At 38.5% G+C, this 18,261-nt stretch overlaps 1 long non-coding RNA gene across 1 annotated transcript; it reads right to left on the reverse strand.

Moving 5' to 3' along the window:
• Positions 1 to 925: 925 nt before the first annotated feature.
• On the reverse strand, positions 926 to 14,308 carry LOC146601527 (uncharacterized). The gene is made up of 3 exons (XR_014895687.1): positions 14,061 to 14,308; positions 9,305 to 9,375; positions 926 to 1,003 (listed from the first exon to the last, which is right to left on the reverse strand). It is a non-coding gene; the product is annotated as an uncharacterized LOC146601527 (long non-coding RNA).
• Positions 14,309 to 18,261: the final 3,953 nt, after the last annotated feature.

An 18,261-nucleotide genomic window follows, 5' to 3' on the forward strand; every position in this document is an offset into this window, starting at 1 on the left:
ACAACTGCCAAGCATTAAGCAGCAGCAGCCAAAGAAGATTTTTTGATGAAAGTGAAAAAGGAAATACAAAAAATAAGGATTAAAAAAAAAAAGTCCTGTGTAGAATGTTGCTTCTTAGGATAACTTCATATACTAGCAAATTAGCAAAAATTATATTTTAGGCTTTTACATAACACACACTAATATACACTTTCATTTTTTTTCCAGTTGCATTAATCTCAATGATACCATTGTTGCCTCCTGTTGCAAGAGAGGAGGCTCACAACTCCAGTTTGACAGGACATTTAAGCACTTCCCTGTTTTTTACAGTGTGACTAGTTCCCTTGTAGTCAACTGAAAAATTTACAGTCCCCAAGCTATAGCTTTAAATCCTTTACTAAAGAAGGCCCTATTCTATTTGACTCAATTGACTCCTAAAGTCACACTTTTTGCCCTCATTCCTTTGCTTGCAAGAAAAAGAAGGTATTTAGAGCTGCACATTACTCTCTCATTTTCTTTTTCCCAACTAAGTTCTTCCATGCTATTAAGTGTTAGGCCTAAACCCTGCCCACCTCCAACAAATGCAACACATGCTGAGAACCTAGAAAAGGTCAGTTTCTGTACTTCTATCTCTACTTAGTGAATTATGATAGTGGCATTTCTTCCCTTTTTCCATGTAACTATAGCATACTTCGCAATATGTCCTCTTTAAACAAGTGTGATATTTTATCACAGCTATTCAATCAGATAGTTAGCGGATATTTTAGTATGCCTGCAATTTCTAGGCTGTCTAAATAGCACTATCCATTTTTTGTTAATAATTGGTCATTCCCACAACATATAGCCCATGCTTGCACGTGTAGCTATGCTGAATCTTGTCCAAATTAGGAAATCAAGATATAGAGAATTTAAAAGTGGTTTGCTAGAGGACTTACCGAGAGTCTGTAGCAAAGCAAGGCGCGAAAAAAGGAACAAGACCCTGGCTTTCTGGATTTGTGGTTTCTCCTCTAAGTACTCAGCCAATCTAAAACAAATGAACATAACATTATCACCAGCACACATAGTATTAAATAGTTGGGGCTGTTTTAAAAATCATTTTAGATAAGGAAAAATGTAATAGCCTGGCTTTGCAAGTATACCAGGTTCCCAAGAGAGGGTTGTGGCTGCTGATGGCACAACAGTTCATCAACTGGAGAAGCATACACTTCTGTCTCCACTAACAAGTCATAGAGCAGAATCAAGGCTGACATGTTTAACTACTTTTAATCTCTTTTCTAATAGAATTAAATCCATTATTCATTTAAATTTGCATATTTTGCAATATGATGCTAAAGTGGGATACTGCTCTATTCAATTAAAATGGATGTCATATAGAAGGGACATATTCAGATAGACCATTTCACTTATTTCAGCCATGGATATTTTTCTATGTTTAAAACTTGTTCATTATAAAAGGTTCAACATCTATGGTATAAAGGAAGTTTCGGCCAGCTACTCTTTCACTTATTTTGACTACATACATTTGCTTTATGGTAGAACTTGCTCAGGCAAATTTCAGTGGGAAGACCATGGAATATGATCAAAATGTTATAATGAGAAGGAGTCAGAAAAGAATTTCTGCTGGATTTCTTTTGGCATTTTGAAATATAAGTATTTTTCTAGAGTTGTGACAAGAAAAGTTCACATTTCAAACAAGTTTCAAAATTTTCAGCAGACCTGGAAAACCTGAAAAACAGTGATTGCAGGAAGAACATTTTGGTATTCTCCTCGAATCAAACTACACTGCAGTTCATTAGAATGCTACTGACACTGTATTTGAAGACAATTCTAGTTGAGGTTGTTTTGAAACACAAAAGTAACTCCACAGTGTGCAGAAGTGTTTGTACAAACCCTTGCAATAGTAGCATAATACTCTCAAATCGCTCTACTTCTAATACAACTACCAAGCCTCAGTGCTACCAGCAGTCTGCAATGAAACCAGAGAGTTAATTAAAAAGAAAAATCTCAAATGATATGCTGAAAGAATAGGAGATGCTGTTACTGCCAAAAAGCTAGATCAAATGCAGCCTAAATTGTGCAGCACAATAAAATTCACTCCTAAGAAGAATATGCACAGAAGAACCCCAAAGCCTTACCCAGGAAGACTTTCTATCCTGAATTTGAAATAATTAACACCAAATTGTCCACATTTATGCTTCATTTTTTTTTCAAGTTCAAATAAAAGAGAGCACAAAAAAAAAGTAAATATCAGTTCATCTGAAAAGAGCTGAGTTGATCTGTTTAAATTGTAAGTCTTAAAATTCAGGAAGTGAAAGAGAGAAAGTAAGAGAAAGAGAAAAACAAGGGGGGGGGAAAGTTTTTTGGGGGTTGGGTTTTTTTTATATATATATATATATTAGAGTTACGAAACGCCTGCAGACTTTACACCCAGCCCCAGCCAGCGGGAAGTCACATTGGTCTGCATGTTCCAGACAAACTTCATTCAGTGCCACGGAGGATTCATTAAAATCCCTGGATCACAGTGACCTCTATGGGTAAACTGTACATCAGCAGGATTTCTCCGGTTCTGGATGAAAAGTATTATTCTTCTACACAAAAGCAGTCTCATGAGATTTTATTGAGGATCATCCAAAAAATCCTCCACGAGCAGCTCTCCAGTGCAGCCGGGTATTTGAAATCATGAATAAGTGTTTCCAAATATGAGCTTAACACAAAAAGGTTGTTTCCTAGAAAAATAGATTAGTATAATAAACTGAGTGAGAATATGATCTCAAAATAAAAAAAAAAAGAATTAATGTCAGACCCTCTGTTTGCTAAAAGCAGTGGTAAAACTCAAATTCACCTTAGTGAGTGAAGGACTAGATGGGTCACTGCTTTCTATTCATCTGTGACTATCCAAAGGAACTCCAGTCATAGCCCTGTAAGAAAGCTATACTTTTAAAAATAAAATAGCAGTCCAACATTCATAGCCTTGGCACCTAACAGCAGGTCATTTGTGGGCTTTGTTCTGTGACCATTCTAAGTGGGAGCCCGTTTCCGCTTTAAAGCACTGGAAATCTGATTCCCATTTACTCTGAGACTCCTTTCTGTTGCCAGACCAGCGTAAAAAGTCTTTATGGCAAGGTAATGTGTATGCTGGTAGGTTATGTTCTAGTGCATTCTCCTCTGCATGAGGAATTAAAAGCTCAGTCTCTGCTATTTGTAAAAGTTGTGTAATTAATCTGCAGCATGCATTAAAAAACTCATGGGAACTGGAATGTATTAAATTAGTGATTTTACTGTTGCTCAACAAAGCTATACTCAATTCTTAGGGAAAGGACGGAGGACCGTAAATAGGAGATTATAACCTCTAAATCCTACTTCCAGTCTTGCTCCAGCTGCCACTAAGGTCCAGACTCTAACTGCATGGCTATTATTAGGCTTCTCTCCAGAGGTTAGCTGGCCTGTACGGATATTTCAGAGAGGTRTTATACAAAGAAACGTTTTTCTGGTCTTTTCACTGGATATGCAGGACTTTCTAACACAGATCATGGCTGTACACGTTCAGACCAAGGAAGAACTGACTATGCAAATTCTGTCTTCAAGCACAYGCTGTGGCCAACCTTTCAGGGAGACTGCTCAAAGTCCTGTGAAGGTTGGATCTGACTCAAGTGACCAGAGGAGGAGGAGGAGGAACATAGCAGGCTCAAGGAGAAGACATAAAGTACGGTGCTGTGTCCACATTGCTGTGGAGGAGAAGGCCTCCATYTCCTCCCTCATGGAGAATCCTTTCACATTCAAAGACATTTAGGTGATGGATCTGGTTATTTCCCCAGKGTGATTTTACTACCACTAGAGATTCAAACAGTATGAACCTCTCCAGGGGAAAAAAAAATCATGAAGAAAACGGCAGCTCGTTAGAGAAGTAATATGATTGGATTTATAGGACGCAAGACTGCAGACAGGGGAAATACTGTGTGGTATAAAAAGAAAAAAAAAGGAAAAAACAAAAAAAGGCCCAGTGCTTCTTGAAGCAAGGGAGAATCAGAGCAAAACAGCCTTGCAAATCAATCATCCATTACAAACCAGAACATATTGGCATCTCAGTCTGCAGTCACTCAGGATGGGGGCGATGTCTCCTGATGCCAGTATTGCTCCAGGCATTCAGAGACATCTGGTCATTTCATGAAAGGTGAAGACTCCAAACAGAAGTGAATATACATGAAAATTAATTTAAGGGGTGTGTGTGTGGGGGGGGTCGTCCTCTTGCTAGTGCTGTTGGGATGATTTCAGGAAAAAAAGAGAGTACAATGCGGCACAAGGATGAAGCAACAAGCAAAAGGGGAGAAACTAACTGAGCTCGCTCCATAGAGCAAAACCAGCATCCAAATCAGTTCAACAGCATTTTCATAATCTCATCAGAAATGGAGTAAAAGAAATGAACGGTACAAACAGAAGTTACCCGAAACGGCACGAGAGGTCGCTCTAGAATAGGATTACTCRCACTGAGCGCTCCTGCTAATCCAACACGGTGCCTAAACCTGAGAAAATGTAGCTACTAGGAGTGCAAGAAAATCACCCCAGAATGAACATAGTCTTTTGGCTCTGTCTAGTTTTTTTCAAATATACACAACTTTTACACCTCCATGTACAAAACTGCTGTTATATTTTTTTTTCTCTTCTCCCATGGATACTTAGTAAATCAGATGGAACCGATTTCAAGTTAAGAGCAATGTGCTAGAGTGGAACTAAATCCTGCAAAAGAAAAGGGAGGCATCTTTCTTTTTCTTTGTTTTTTTTTTTTTTTTCTTTTATTGTGAGAGATATTACTGCCTGCAATCGGTATTGCAGTTAACTTCAAATGGGGTTGGGGGGAGGGAAGAACCAAATATGAAGGTCACCAAAGACTCCGAAAATGAAGACCAATCAATGGTAAGAAAAAAAGCAAATCTAGATAAAGCATCTCACAACAAAGTCCAGTGATGGCCCCTGAGTGTCCTCACTCTGTCCTCAGTAGCTTTAAATTTTCCTTTTCAGATGAAATCTCACTAGCCCTGTTTACCTTTCCTCTACTCAATTCCCACGTACATGAGCAATTGCCTGCCTTCTAGTCTGCGGAGCTATGTTGCCTGCATTCAGCACTAGCTCTTAGCTCTTTCCTAAAATTTGTGATTCTTCCTGCACTATATGACTTTCTTTCATTGAAGAGTTTGTCATTTTGTTTATAAAATTCACATTTTTCAAAGAAAGAAACAGAAATCTCTTCTTATTGCCTCTAGATAGCTACACTTGTGGAAACTAATGATGCTAGGTCAGTAACAAATATAACAAATTCCTGTGGTAATTTCGGCTTCATGCTGGCTCTGTGTGGGCTTGAAATAACATTTGCTACACTAAAAACATGAGGTGAAATCCTGGCCTCATTTGAATCAATGATTTTTTTTTTCTTTTCCTTCAGCCTCCGCAGGGCTGTGCCATGGTGGTGTCTACGGGATTCAGTGGCATTATCTGTTTGATTCCTGTGAACACGGCCATATGGACATATTCTTTGCCACATGGCATCACAAATGAATATCTGATTTTTCCCTCAAGAATTATAAGATGTTATAGTATGTGATGGTGCCATAAAATATTTAGGTTAAGTCCCTGCTCTTACCGAAATCAATGATAATGAATTTCTGTAATCTCAAGGGGCCAGAATTTCACCTTAAAACATGCATTTGTCTCAAAGTGCAGCTCAGAGAGTACGAGGGTCCCCTGACAGGGGCACACAGTGGGCTTATTTCAGCTCAAGTCCTGGAAGCAGTTTTGGTACAGTCATACTTAATTTTCATTCATGCAGCTATGTAAAGATAGTGCATTGCCCTTTCACTGCTCTTTCCCAGCTTGTGACTGCTTTTCAACACAACTGTTGTCTGCTTTCTGCTACGTAAACATTGGTTTTGCTTGTCTTCCCCTTCCCCTAAAGTAATGGGCTTCCATCAATATAGTGATAACTAGGTAAAGCTAAACAGCTTAAGCTAGGCAAGAGGTCAGGCAAGTCTCCATCCCCCCTCCATTATGTGAATCATTTATGGCTTYTATCAAAATTTATTGAGGAAGGGGGAGACCAGTCCTTTTCTCAATTTTCCATTACTTTCTTCAACACRTTGTTGTTATTCTAACACAAGCAATCAGAATATTATCTGCAAAAACAGAAGTGGAATAACTAAGAGTATGGGAAGCAGAAGGAAAYGCCTTAGTGTTAAAATACAACAAGCGGTTGGGAAGCATCTCAAATATCTTCCATCTCAGTCAAGACTGCGGTAGTATTCATTTAGTGTTAAGAAGTATGTCTCAGTTGTATGCCCTCCAAGACTTGGACCAGAAAACTATTGCAGAAAATTTTCATGTCTAGYACTTGTTTTGAAAATACACTGTATGGGGCCAGTTTAGTCAATGACCTAAATAACGCTGAGCTTCTCCCTGATTACTTTCTATTTGCCCGCTACTCTTAGGCACATCTCATCTGCCACCCTCTTTCCATCTCTCTTTTCCTGTTACCWCCCCTGTGAGTAAAGGTTACTCCTTAGGAATGAGGGTATCATGGGTCCCTGCTTGCATTTCTGAATCTAGCCCGTTTTCCAGTCCTGTCTTTGGGAAGAGCATCCTGAGAAGCCAGTGAGGCCAATTTAGATTTCACCCTGTAAACCATGCAGACATTGTAGGCATGTGCAAGGAGCTCCYGAGCATCCCACAGTGCTTCTTGGGCTGCGAACAGGGGGAATTGCCTTGGGAAGCACCCCTAGGGAAACTATAGCAAATAGCAGTGAGTCCCTTTTAGCTGTATAGAGTACTTGAGCAAAAATGCTATGTGGAAAAAGAAAAATATGCTGTGGTGGTATATAACCACACAGAAGTCTGGCATGAATAAAAGAAATTTCTGTYTGAGGGCTTTTTAGAAAATTCAGTAAAAGGACAAATTTTCAACAACCTTGAGTTTCTCTTAATGCTCTTTTTTGAAGTCTACGCAAAGACATTAAATGTCTGAAATGTGTAACYGATCCCAAATCACAGCGGCTGCCAGTGGAGAAGTCCTTTCCAGGCTTTTGCATGTAACGTCCAGTGCTAAGGCCAAGCTAGTTTATATAACAGAACCTGTTACATTTAACATGATAAAGCAGTATATATTANAAAAAAAAAAAAAAAAAAAAAAAAAAAAAAAAAAAAAAAAAAAAAAAAAAAAAAAAAAAAAAAAAAAAAAAAAAGACAGCTAATAGCATAAAAGGACTTTAGGCAGAATAATGACTGCACCATAAATGAAAAAAGAAGAGCAATAATTTTGTTCATTTGTTTCCATGTCATTTCTGCACCAAAAACATAATTGCAGAGGAGTATCTTCCCTGACAAGATGCTAAATCTAATGGGGGAATTGGGCCTCTGCTTACACAGGAAGGTRTCTTTCAAGTCACTTTTTCTCATTACTATTATGCAGAGATTACTTGCCTCCTAAAGACTGTAAAAATATTTCTTTTGTTCTGTTAAGAAGGCATTCCTGTTTTTCTCACAGAAAAGTAGRAGAGAATGAAAATGAGCAGAAATTATTTGTTTTTTCTACTTACTGTTCAATATTTGCTCACTAGCAGTGAGTTATTCTCTGTACACATAAACTTGGCTTTTTTGAGTTTGTATGGTGTCAGTTTTACCTCCAATGTTTCATTTGGCATGTAGTACTTGACAGCAATAGCCCTGGACTATAAGGCAGACAAATAAAGTTTTGTGGGAAGAAAATGTTCGCTCAGAGATTCCATTGCTGAATACTGCAAAAACCTAGGAAAGGAATATTGAAGGCAAGCCAGTGGGCAATCTTTACTCCTTTCCACTTCCAATATCCTTTCCAACTTCTTTCTTTCCTCAGCCACTTTAACTCCCAATAAAAAATAATTCAATACATTAAATAAAAAAAAAAAATCTTCAATCCCTAATGTGTTTTATCCGAAAATGTCACCAGGGTCTCTTTCAGCACAGTTGGCTAAAGCTGCAAGGCTAATGTTCATGTCCATTAGTGAACATTAGAGTTGGTCTGATCTCTAATTTTACAGTCATCTTGCCTTCAATAGCCTGTAGGTTTTCTTTGGCAGGCTGCTTATAATGATAATGAATTGATCGCTGCTGGATTGCTTGAGAGCTACATGAGCTTTATAGACAGTGGGCTTAATCCTTCTCAGATTTACATTCACCGGACTGCTCGCAATTACCTCCATTGCGGCTGTGCTGGAAGCGTTTGCCATAAAGAAATGAAAGTACCTAAATTAAGCAAGACTGTTTTTTTTTTTTTTTAACAACCGAGTGTTTTAACATCATTTTTTTTTTCCATCCAGGATTCAAGATCTAAACAAGTTTCAAGTGGTTTGTGGTTTGCTGTATCCCTAATACACTACTAGAAACCACAAATTTCCTAGAGGACCTGCCATATAGCACAGAAAGAATCCATGCCCCACCARTTCTGCAGTTTCTGTGCTCCTGGGYACCAGGTTGATAAAATAAACAGATAGAAAGGAACGAAACAGTATGAAACAGGGCATTACAGTAAGTGACCAGCAGGATATTGTTGTGGTATTTTTCTAGGCATCATGAAAGACAAGCAGTTTAAGGAGATTATCCTAATTATCCAAGGCGACTTTGAATATGTGATTCAAATTCAGGACAAGTGAGTTTTACATTGGAGAACATGACTCATATTTTCTTAACCCTTATAGTTTAYAGTTCATAGTATATAGCTCATAGTTTTAAGATTATTTTATCATACTAGTACTTGAACAGGGCATATTCTTTATTTTGCAAAGTTAGATGATTGATCTTTTTTAGTAAATTAGAGCAGGCTATTAACTATGAATTACAATCAAAACTTGTCTGATATCAAAATTAATACTATTCTAAAAGTGACTCTATCATTCAAAGTGTTTTCAGAAGTGAATTACAAACAGAATGCTATACTACAGTAAAGCAAACTGCTTTTAAATCATAGGACTGATGTTACTCTTTCCTAAAACCAAAATTTTGAGTTTCATTCTTTTCCCATGCTCCTCGTCTTGATGGTGGAGTTTTCAATGACCAGTAGATTTTTACACCATTGAGATGAGTCAGTAGGATAAAGAACAAAACCCTATAGGACTCCTAACACTACAGCAGCTTTGGAGCATTTGGTTTGTTCACACAATAGGGGCTAGATATTGGGACATCTAGGTGCTACTGTAGTATTAATGTACAAACAACAGCTCAGGAGACAGGTAGCTGAATATGACACTATTCAGCTTTCCAAGTATGCATTTAAATTACCCAGTATCCTGCTACTTTGGGAGCCTACCTGCTCTCCAGTGAGAGGACTCAGCCCTTCAGAGCTTTTACTCAACCACTTCTCAGAAAACGACATTTTTTCTGAAAAAAAAAGAGGGGAGGGGGAAAAGAACATTTATTAGCATTTCACCTTACACAATCGCYGCAACACAAAGACATGGAAGAAGCAGCCATTACCTGCTATTTCAAGATTTGTAATCAATCTACAATTCTTTGATGCTCTTTAGGCGGACACCTTTAGCTTTCAGTTATGTTCCTGGCTAGACTTTAGAACCATTTTAGCTTTTAGGATGAGCTAGGCAGAACAGAATCCATTTTGTTGTTATTAATATTGTTGATTGGCATCTGAAGGACTTTTTTCCTCTGGGAACAATCTGAAATGTTTTGCTGCAGTAACATATGTTCAGAGAGGGGGGGGAGGAAGGTATTTGCTATTTGCTGTATGATGGCAGGATGCTAGATGGTAAAACAAATTATAAATAGCTATGCCAGAAGCAAAAATATTGCATGATGGAAACAAACATTCCTATTAGAATGGTTAGATATCATTTTGGTGATGACTCAGAATGATATTGGGACATTGGGTATTTGGGATATTGGATCTTGGGGAGCCTATCATAATTTTAGTCTGAGATCCTAGTTTTCCTTGAAAATAGTTTTTGGGGGAGGTGAAGAAACTAGTAGAATAACCCACACTCTACCCACAAAAAGAAAGACATAGAGGTCAAGATTTAAAAGAAACAAGCAAAAAAAAAAAAGCCTTGGTCTGCTTGGTCTTCCTTATGCTCTAATACTATGTTCTATTAGGCAGATTACATTTGGCTTATATGAAAATAGAGAAGCATCACAGCGTTGTATTTTTTTTCAGAGTTCTGAAAAGGGAGACTTTAAAAAAAAATAATTATAAGCACTGAAACAAAACAAAACAAAAGAWAAAAGCTCCCTTAAGAAGGAAAGGAAGTTTTCTGGTGGTATAGCTCATCTCAAGAACTTCCTGTCCCTCCCTTGCTGAGCAGAGGCTAGTTGCAAGCCATAACGATGGATAAATACCTGTTCTGCACCAAACCTATGGTGCATCTTGCTCATCATCCTGACCCCAACAGCATCCAGTGGAAGATGTCTAGAAAAAGGGTTGGCCAAGAGGGTAGTGACTTTTCCCCAGAATGCTCATCCTGCCTCCAGTGTGGGAATCACTGGGATTTCCCGAGACACAGCTGGCATATTTTCCTTTAATGACTGCTAGTTGAAWTTTTCTTCTACATGTAAGTCAGTTTCCCACTGAAAGGAAAACCACTGAGGTAGAATCTGAGTATCTTCCTGTGTAATCTCTACACAGAGAATGCCCCACTTTTTATGTGTGCACATCCCAGCTACTGAGGACAGACACTTTCCCAACATAAAGTTGTGCATGCATTATTTCTTCACAAGAGCAATCGGGTGCTGTATCATTACAAAAGCATTTTAATCCTTCTAGAACTCACCTAGAACACTAAGTGTTACAGAAATATACCTAAAACTTTACAACCATAAATGTAAGAAATATATAAATACAAAGCTGAATTTATAACGGACTCATATAGTGTTCTGAACTGAGTTAGTCAACAGCACACAAGAAATTTCCAAGAACCATAGCCTAAACCCAATGCTAGGCTCCCAAGGAGTAAACACACCAAGAGTTAACTAGCTAAAAAAAAAATAAGATAGAAAAAATGAAACTCCAGATTCTCTCATGGCACTTAGCTCACACCATTTTTCCCTTAAAGAATATGTGGGCTTTTGGATCGATTTACACTTTGGCCCTTTTGTTCTYCATTTTATTGAATAAGATTATTCCAAAGAGAAATTTGATAGTTAACACTGTCTCCTTCATTGTATGTGTCAGCTTCTGTTACCTGTTGCCAAAACAAGACATTAATTAAAAAACCTGCTCAAATCTTATCACCCTGTTGTAAGAATACATTCTCTGTACAGTATGCCAGCACTCAGAAGTACATGACAGCTTTTCTAGTCAGAAAATTAACAAAATAAACCAACTGAAGTAACATTTCCAGTGCATGGTGAGATAAAACAGCCCAGCCTTCAAGAGAGAAAGAGGAGCAGACTGTTCAATGGGTGATCTCCTTATGCAAAAGCAAAGGCATCTTAAAAGAGCACGTACTAAAGGTGATTTTGGCACATCAAGATTGTACATTTAAAAAATATGTGGTTATGAACTACCAGATACTCAGCATCTGGGAAGATATTTATCTTGTGAAATAAAACATGCACCTGGCCCCTTCATTATCAGCTATAATTGACAACTTCAACATCTCAGAGCAGTCCTTTCTGACCATGCCACATTGCTGTAAGTAATTGGGCAATAATTAATTGTGCTTTAAGTGCATTATATCTCAGAAGTTCTTTTTTTTTTTTTTTTTTTTTGATTTCTGTTTTTACAACACATTTGTCTGATGACAAGGAAAGACTCCAAAAATAAATAAGAACAGTAGGTTTTCTGGTCATGTAGCACAATGTCAGCACTAGTTAGGAATCTTCAGATGAAAATATCAGTTATTTGAAATCGATATCTGCTTTATGTATGTGCATCAGTTTCAGTTAACTTTTGCCAGAACACATCCAAAATCTCCCACGGGGAGCTGTGTTGATTCCCTTCAAGCTCACCTAAGAGGAGAAGGTGTCAGGCTCTGAAGACTGACACCTCAAGGCATGGCCATGGGATAGTTCTCACCTTCTCAGTACAACSTTCTCCTCTGTGGGGACATGTGAACTCTGGGTTCCAGACTCCACAAAAAGGTAAGGGAAAAGCCCTTGAGAAAAATTGTTTGTGCTTCCACCTCTCAGAGTTCAGTGTTCTTTGTAGCTCACAGCATCTTGCAGAAAGCTGGCAACCCCTGTAGAGCCAGGGGTACTGTACAATGCATTGGACAAGGCATCTGATACCTCATCTAGAAAATGGYGTCTTGTTCTGGTCACCTATATTCAACAAAAGTTAACTCCAAACAGGGAGGAAGGAAAGGAACTATTTAATTAAAAGACTATATTGGCGTGAGAACAAATTGAGATGAAAATGACCGTTAATAAAACCATGAAAGTGAAGTGCTAGACTAGTCTTTCAGCAAGAATAATAAAGGAAAGAAATTTAACTGGTTCAACTGGAGCTTGTTCAGTTAGTTCATGAAAGGAAATATACGGAGTAGCTGCCAATGAAAATAGAAGAGCAGACTTGAGGACCTTCCAATCTCATGCTCCTAATTGCATTTCTGAATTTCCAAACAAAATGTTTACATTATTCTGAAGGGCTTTGGCAGGCTTAGTCTTTTTTAAAAAAGTTTTGTTCATTTCCACAATAAGCTTCGGTCATATATATATATATATATATATACACACACATACATATATATATATACATCAATGCGTGTGTGTGTGTGTATGTATGTTTATACATATAAAAACATACTTCCTCACAAAGAACACAACTCTTCTTTTTTTTTTTTTTTTTTTAATCTACAGAATGGATACTCCACCTTTCAATTCATTACCTCAGACTTCACATTCATTAGTGCTTTGATAAGATGTATTTTAATCTGGTTGATAGGTTAGGTGAAAAGAAAGCTGAGGAGAACAAGAAAGCAGTGCCTAGTATAACCKCCAGCAGGCCTTGAGCTCCTTTGCAGAATTTCATCAGCTGTTGTACTGCGCAGAAGTACAGAGCATTTCCAGATTAGGATTATGCTGGGCACATATGCTAGGCAGTGCAAACTAGGACATGCTGACCTTCGAGTACTGGAAGTACAGGTTTGCAGGTAGCAGTCACACCTTCCATTAGATCTATCGATATACTTGGGAAAACTGACAAGTTTTCAGAAGGACAAATCTGTCTTTGGATCTGAAATAGACACAATATATTTCTAGGTAACTGCAAGTTAGGAAAAATCGCTTAAATTTAAGTTAGCCCTGCCATTCAGAGAAGTTGAGAGAAAAGGGTCATTAGCACTTGTGAAGCTGAGAGAGAAGTTGGAAAGATATGAGGTGAAAAAGTCAGTAGTTTCTACAGGACAGAGAGTGTGAAAATGGGACAAGCACTGTTGAGCCAGCAGTAGAGCATGAGACAAGGTAATTGCAGGGTGACATGTGCCACCTGCTCAAGGTGACACATGGGTCTCTCCCTTGACGTAGGTCATACCATGGACATAGTCTGACCTCGGAAACAGGCAACCCCTTGCCTTTATGTTGCTTTCAGCAGTCTCACAAGCAATGATTTTATTTTCTTACACTGTTAARTTGCAGTCTCTCTTACCTTATACACTGCAAATTAAAATGGGAGAGAAGTGTTTTACTCTAATTCTGTCATCTTGCATCAAAGCCTACATATAAATTCCGTAAGTTTAACATTGAGCAGGTATTCTGACCAAATAAACACTTTATTGCCAGATTCTATTCCATTCTCCTAAAATCAACACAGTAAAATCTGTTCAAATATACAGCAGGACTTTAAGGTGAATAATCAGGCTGACAGCTAAAAGATAAGGGGCAGATTGTGTTCAGTTTTCAAAAGTGCCCCAYCTCCATGGAGAATCTGGTATAGGACAAGTCATATTTTCTCCCTGAAGTGCTCTCTTTGTTGAATAAAGCAATCACTTTTTTTACTATTCCTTTTCTTTTTCCAAATACAGCACAGAGCAGCATCATTAGGATTGAATTACACAGCTCTCAGATAGCAAACCCAGAGGAATATTATTTAAATGACAGAAATTACTGTACATTACCACTTATGCAGATTAGTGCAAAGCTTGTCTCATGATGTGTGTCCTTCAGCTTCAAGGGAGCCTGTTTGAGTTCCTTCTCATTTGTGATGGCACAAATATAGAATAATTTCACAAAAATCAATATATTATATCTGAATACATGTCTTCAGAAGGGAACTTTCTGCTTAGGGTTACTACTTCATTAATTTTTGATTCTTTACAGCTGTTGAATTGCTGGTTAACCTAGCAAAACATTGCAGATATAGAAGTTCGGGCATTCAAATGACACAAACTACATTAAAAGCAAAGAAGAAATGAACTGGAAATTCATGAATCAGTCCTTTCAGACAGTCACGGGAAATTATAGCATGGCTGAGACACGAAAAAATAATTCCCATTGCTCTTTTGTTAGGATGATTCATTTCCCCACTATCAACCTTTGCTCCTGTCAAAACTGCTTGCAGATAAAAATCTCCAGTTGCACCCATTTAAAATGCTAAAACCTTGGACATGCAGAAGTGAGCAGCCGTATGACTTGAAATCCATTTGCACATCTGAGTCGTCACAGAGTAGGTGCTTTTGTTATATTTTAATTCTGGTAGCGAGCCAGCTGGGGCCTGAGGAACGTGGTGAGATTTGCTCTGCATCTCTAATGACTCCGCAACACTCTCCTTTGCCATTCTGGCACTCAATCTGGCGTGTTACGGGGACTCAAAATTTTAATCAAAAGCAAAACACTTTACCCGGGACTGCTTGGGTCATTATACACTCTGCTAGACCCAAAAGGTGTGGGTAAAAGCCACTTCTCTCCTTAGTGAATATATTCTTATTTATATAGGGAAGATGTTAGCCCGTTCAGTCCACTCCTAAAAGCAGGCCAGTGGCCGGCGTACTAAAGCGAGACGTCAGACCCAGCTCCACTCCCTAGCCTGAGCCAGGCTGAGCAGCGTGCTAACAGATCGGCAGCTTTTTGTCCCGCGGTTCTTTTCCTTTAGCTTTTCATCTAGTTTTTTCCTCTTGGTGAAACTGGCAGAAATAAATCTGCAAAAAATTTGAGGTTTGAAACACTAYCGTTTCTTAAAGAAAAGTCACGTTGTCATTAAAACGCCTAAGCGCTTCCTAAAAGTCGCTACCATCAAAAGCAGCACGCAGAATAAAGCGCTTCRCATCGCCGTTCTTCAAAAGCAAACGAGAGCGCGCGCGACGGAGCGAGCGGGAGAGAGACCCACAGAGGGCAGCAATATCCCATCGATTCGCCTCCCCTGCACGGGGAAAYCGCTTTACAGCTTGGCTTTGCAAACAAGCACGCTCGCCTGGTAACAGAAAGGTGTTAGTACATCCGAAGGCTTCTGGTTATTATTTTAGCTGCTGCCTCCCTAAAGCTTCCACCGATCTTCCAAAGCAAACCCTGCACCGCATTCCTTTCTGCGGGAGCATCCTCCTACCCCCCCGGTCCCCAGCAATGTTTTCTTTCCCCCTGAAGAAAGCTTTCCTGATCGAGAACGTTTGTTTTCACTCTGAAGGGTGCTAGCTACACGCCACGACCCGGACCCGCTCGGAGCGCTTCTAACGCCTCTGGCCTTGCAGGACCGTGGTCTTTCACCAATAAAAATGCATTTCGAGTCACTCCGCCTGGTCTGCTCCAAGGTATTCAGCTGGCAGCCTAACGCAGGCAAAACGGAAGAGTCCTGTATGACTGGAGAACATTTATACGCTCGCACAGAGGGTCTCCGCAAAAAGCAGGAAATTGAGTAGAATAGGAGGAGAGGCTGAAATTTCAGGTTCCGCTTTGCGGTTTTGTTTTAAGAACGAAGGTTCAGGTCAGTTCATATTTTACTACAGAGACTTCATCTGCCTCAGGATGCCAAGAAAAYTTTGACAGAACCTCTAACTGGTATTAGAAATACAGAGAGATTACAACCAYAGAAATAAAACAGCATTTTTACTGCTTCAAACTAGTTTCTGCTCACTTTGACAAAGTAACTGTGGGGACAYATGCAGCTGAAGAAAATATTGCCGATACATTATTTAGCTATCCATGAAATATAAACCCTTGTAGGAAAAAAAAATACATGAAGCTGAAAAATTTCACTTTCACACAGGACTGAAAAAGAACTCAAACAAGTTATGCAGGTTGACAATCTTACTGTATGGCAATATCACCACCACACKGGGTTTTATTTGGTGTGATAGTGTAATATTGTGAAATAGAAATGATTTCCACTGCAATTATTTTATTTCCATGGATTTACAATACTGTAGTCAAGTTAGTTATATTCTTAGTCTCCAAATATCTTAGTTTTATACAAGTCACAGAATTATGATAAAGACATCCATTATCCACAGAGATAAACACATGCACATACCATTTAATTCAAATATAAATGAAAAAAGGTCTCACCCCCAAACAGAAAAATATTTGAAYCAGACAAGGACAGTAAGTGACGAAAGTATATTATTAGGATAATTTTCAGCCACTTTTTATTCAAAAAAGTTGTATATTTGTAAACCTGACATTTCCAAAACAGTGCAAGTGAATTAGAATATAGGTGAACACGAGCTTCTAAATGCAGGTGACATCAGTAAGCGTGAACACATTCTTCCAACCACAAGTTCACAAAAAGAAACATACAATTTTACAATACATAAGGAGTGACATTCTCAGCGAAAGGAGTGACAATGGCGTGGGTATCCTAYCGCGTACGCAAACCGTGCTCCAAAAGCAATTACAGTCATCATGCCACTTTAATCAATCTACTCTAAATGAACCAAATCCTRCTTTCACTTATATCCAAGAAACCTTAGCAAGAGGATGAATGTCGATGAAAGCAGGAATTAGTTCTATGATTCCCCTAATGCCTTAGTGAAAGCAATGTTATATATACCCACGTCACATGGCTACTACACTTGAAACTCGTGCAAGACTCCAAAATGTGCCCATAAACAGAAAACATTCAAGAAAGTCAATACTAAATATTTTCAAACATAATCTTTGTGCAACTGCTGCTTTCAGCAATCCAAATTACCTGCACATCACTGSCTGCTAATGGGGGTCCCTCCTATTCATGTATCAAGGTAGAGAGAGGGTTGTCTGAACTGGCCAGCATTGCAAAAGACCTTTCCCACCTTGAGGTTAAAGGCATGTTGAAGTGGTTCAGAGGCTTGGGGTTCACATCAAGCAGACCTGCTCTCTCAGATCACACAACTGATTTCTGAGCTGGCTTCAGAGGCTGCTCCGCTGAACCYGCACCTTACACAGTTTGCTGACTTCCTCACTGTAATTGTATAAATTAAAAACTAGCTTTCTTCAGAAAATTATGGATGACATTTATGTTACTGATAGTGGCCAAGCACCAGAGAACAAAGACTTCCACTAGCTCTACTGCACAACCAGTAGAGAGCAAAGGAATTAAAAAGCAGCTAGCAGATAGGAACTTCCAGGGCCCAAAAGCATTTTCCAAAGTAATTTTGACACAATTTCCAAAGTAATCGATACATTTATTAAGATTTTTTATCTAAAACTAGCAGATCTATAGCACAGCTATTTGCTACACATTCTTGAAGTATATTACATTTTCATAAGAATTCTGGAAGTAGAAACTGATGGCAAACAACTGGCATTAGTAAGACTTGTTTGTTTGTCTTGCCCCCCCCCCCTTTTTTTTTTCTCCTCAGGCGGGGAAAGGAGAACTTACAGGTTTATAATACTGTGTATTGGTATCTGATCTGACTATCCTACCTGGAACTAAGCAAGAGTTACAACGGAATATGCCAAAAACAAGAAGAAAATTATGAAGAGTAGGTATACATATAAAAACAGAACTATCGGTGGCAACAGGACTTCTAAGTACCTGACAGTCATGACACTAAAAATTACGGACTGTTTCAGGAATCTGTCATTAATCTATCTGATGACCTGATTTTCACTGAATGAGGACTTGTGCTGGATGAATAACYGATATCTCAATTTAGAGACCAGAAAAATCCAGCTTAGGTTCAATCTCAGTTTGTTWTACTTTAATGAAATGACAACAAGCTTTTTTGTCTTGCATCAAACAAAAATATTTGTTCAACTCAGTATGAAAAGCTGAAYGGCTAGTTCAGCTTTTTAAAATCTTTTCTTTACATATTTGTAAGACGGTTTCAAATGAAAAGTTACATTTGTTTTTAAAAAATTGAAATGAAACATTTTTGCCATTCCTGAAACAAAAGTTTTATTTAA

The sequence above is a fragment of the Rhea americana genome, unplaced genomic scaffold, assembly GCF_003343005.1.
Source record: "Rhea americana isolate MKP2758 unplaced genomic scaffold, rheAme1 scaffold_100, whole genome shotgun sequence".
Taxonomy (NCBI): Eukaryota; Metazoa; Chordata; class Aves; order Rheiformes; family Rheidae; genus Rhea; species Rhea americana.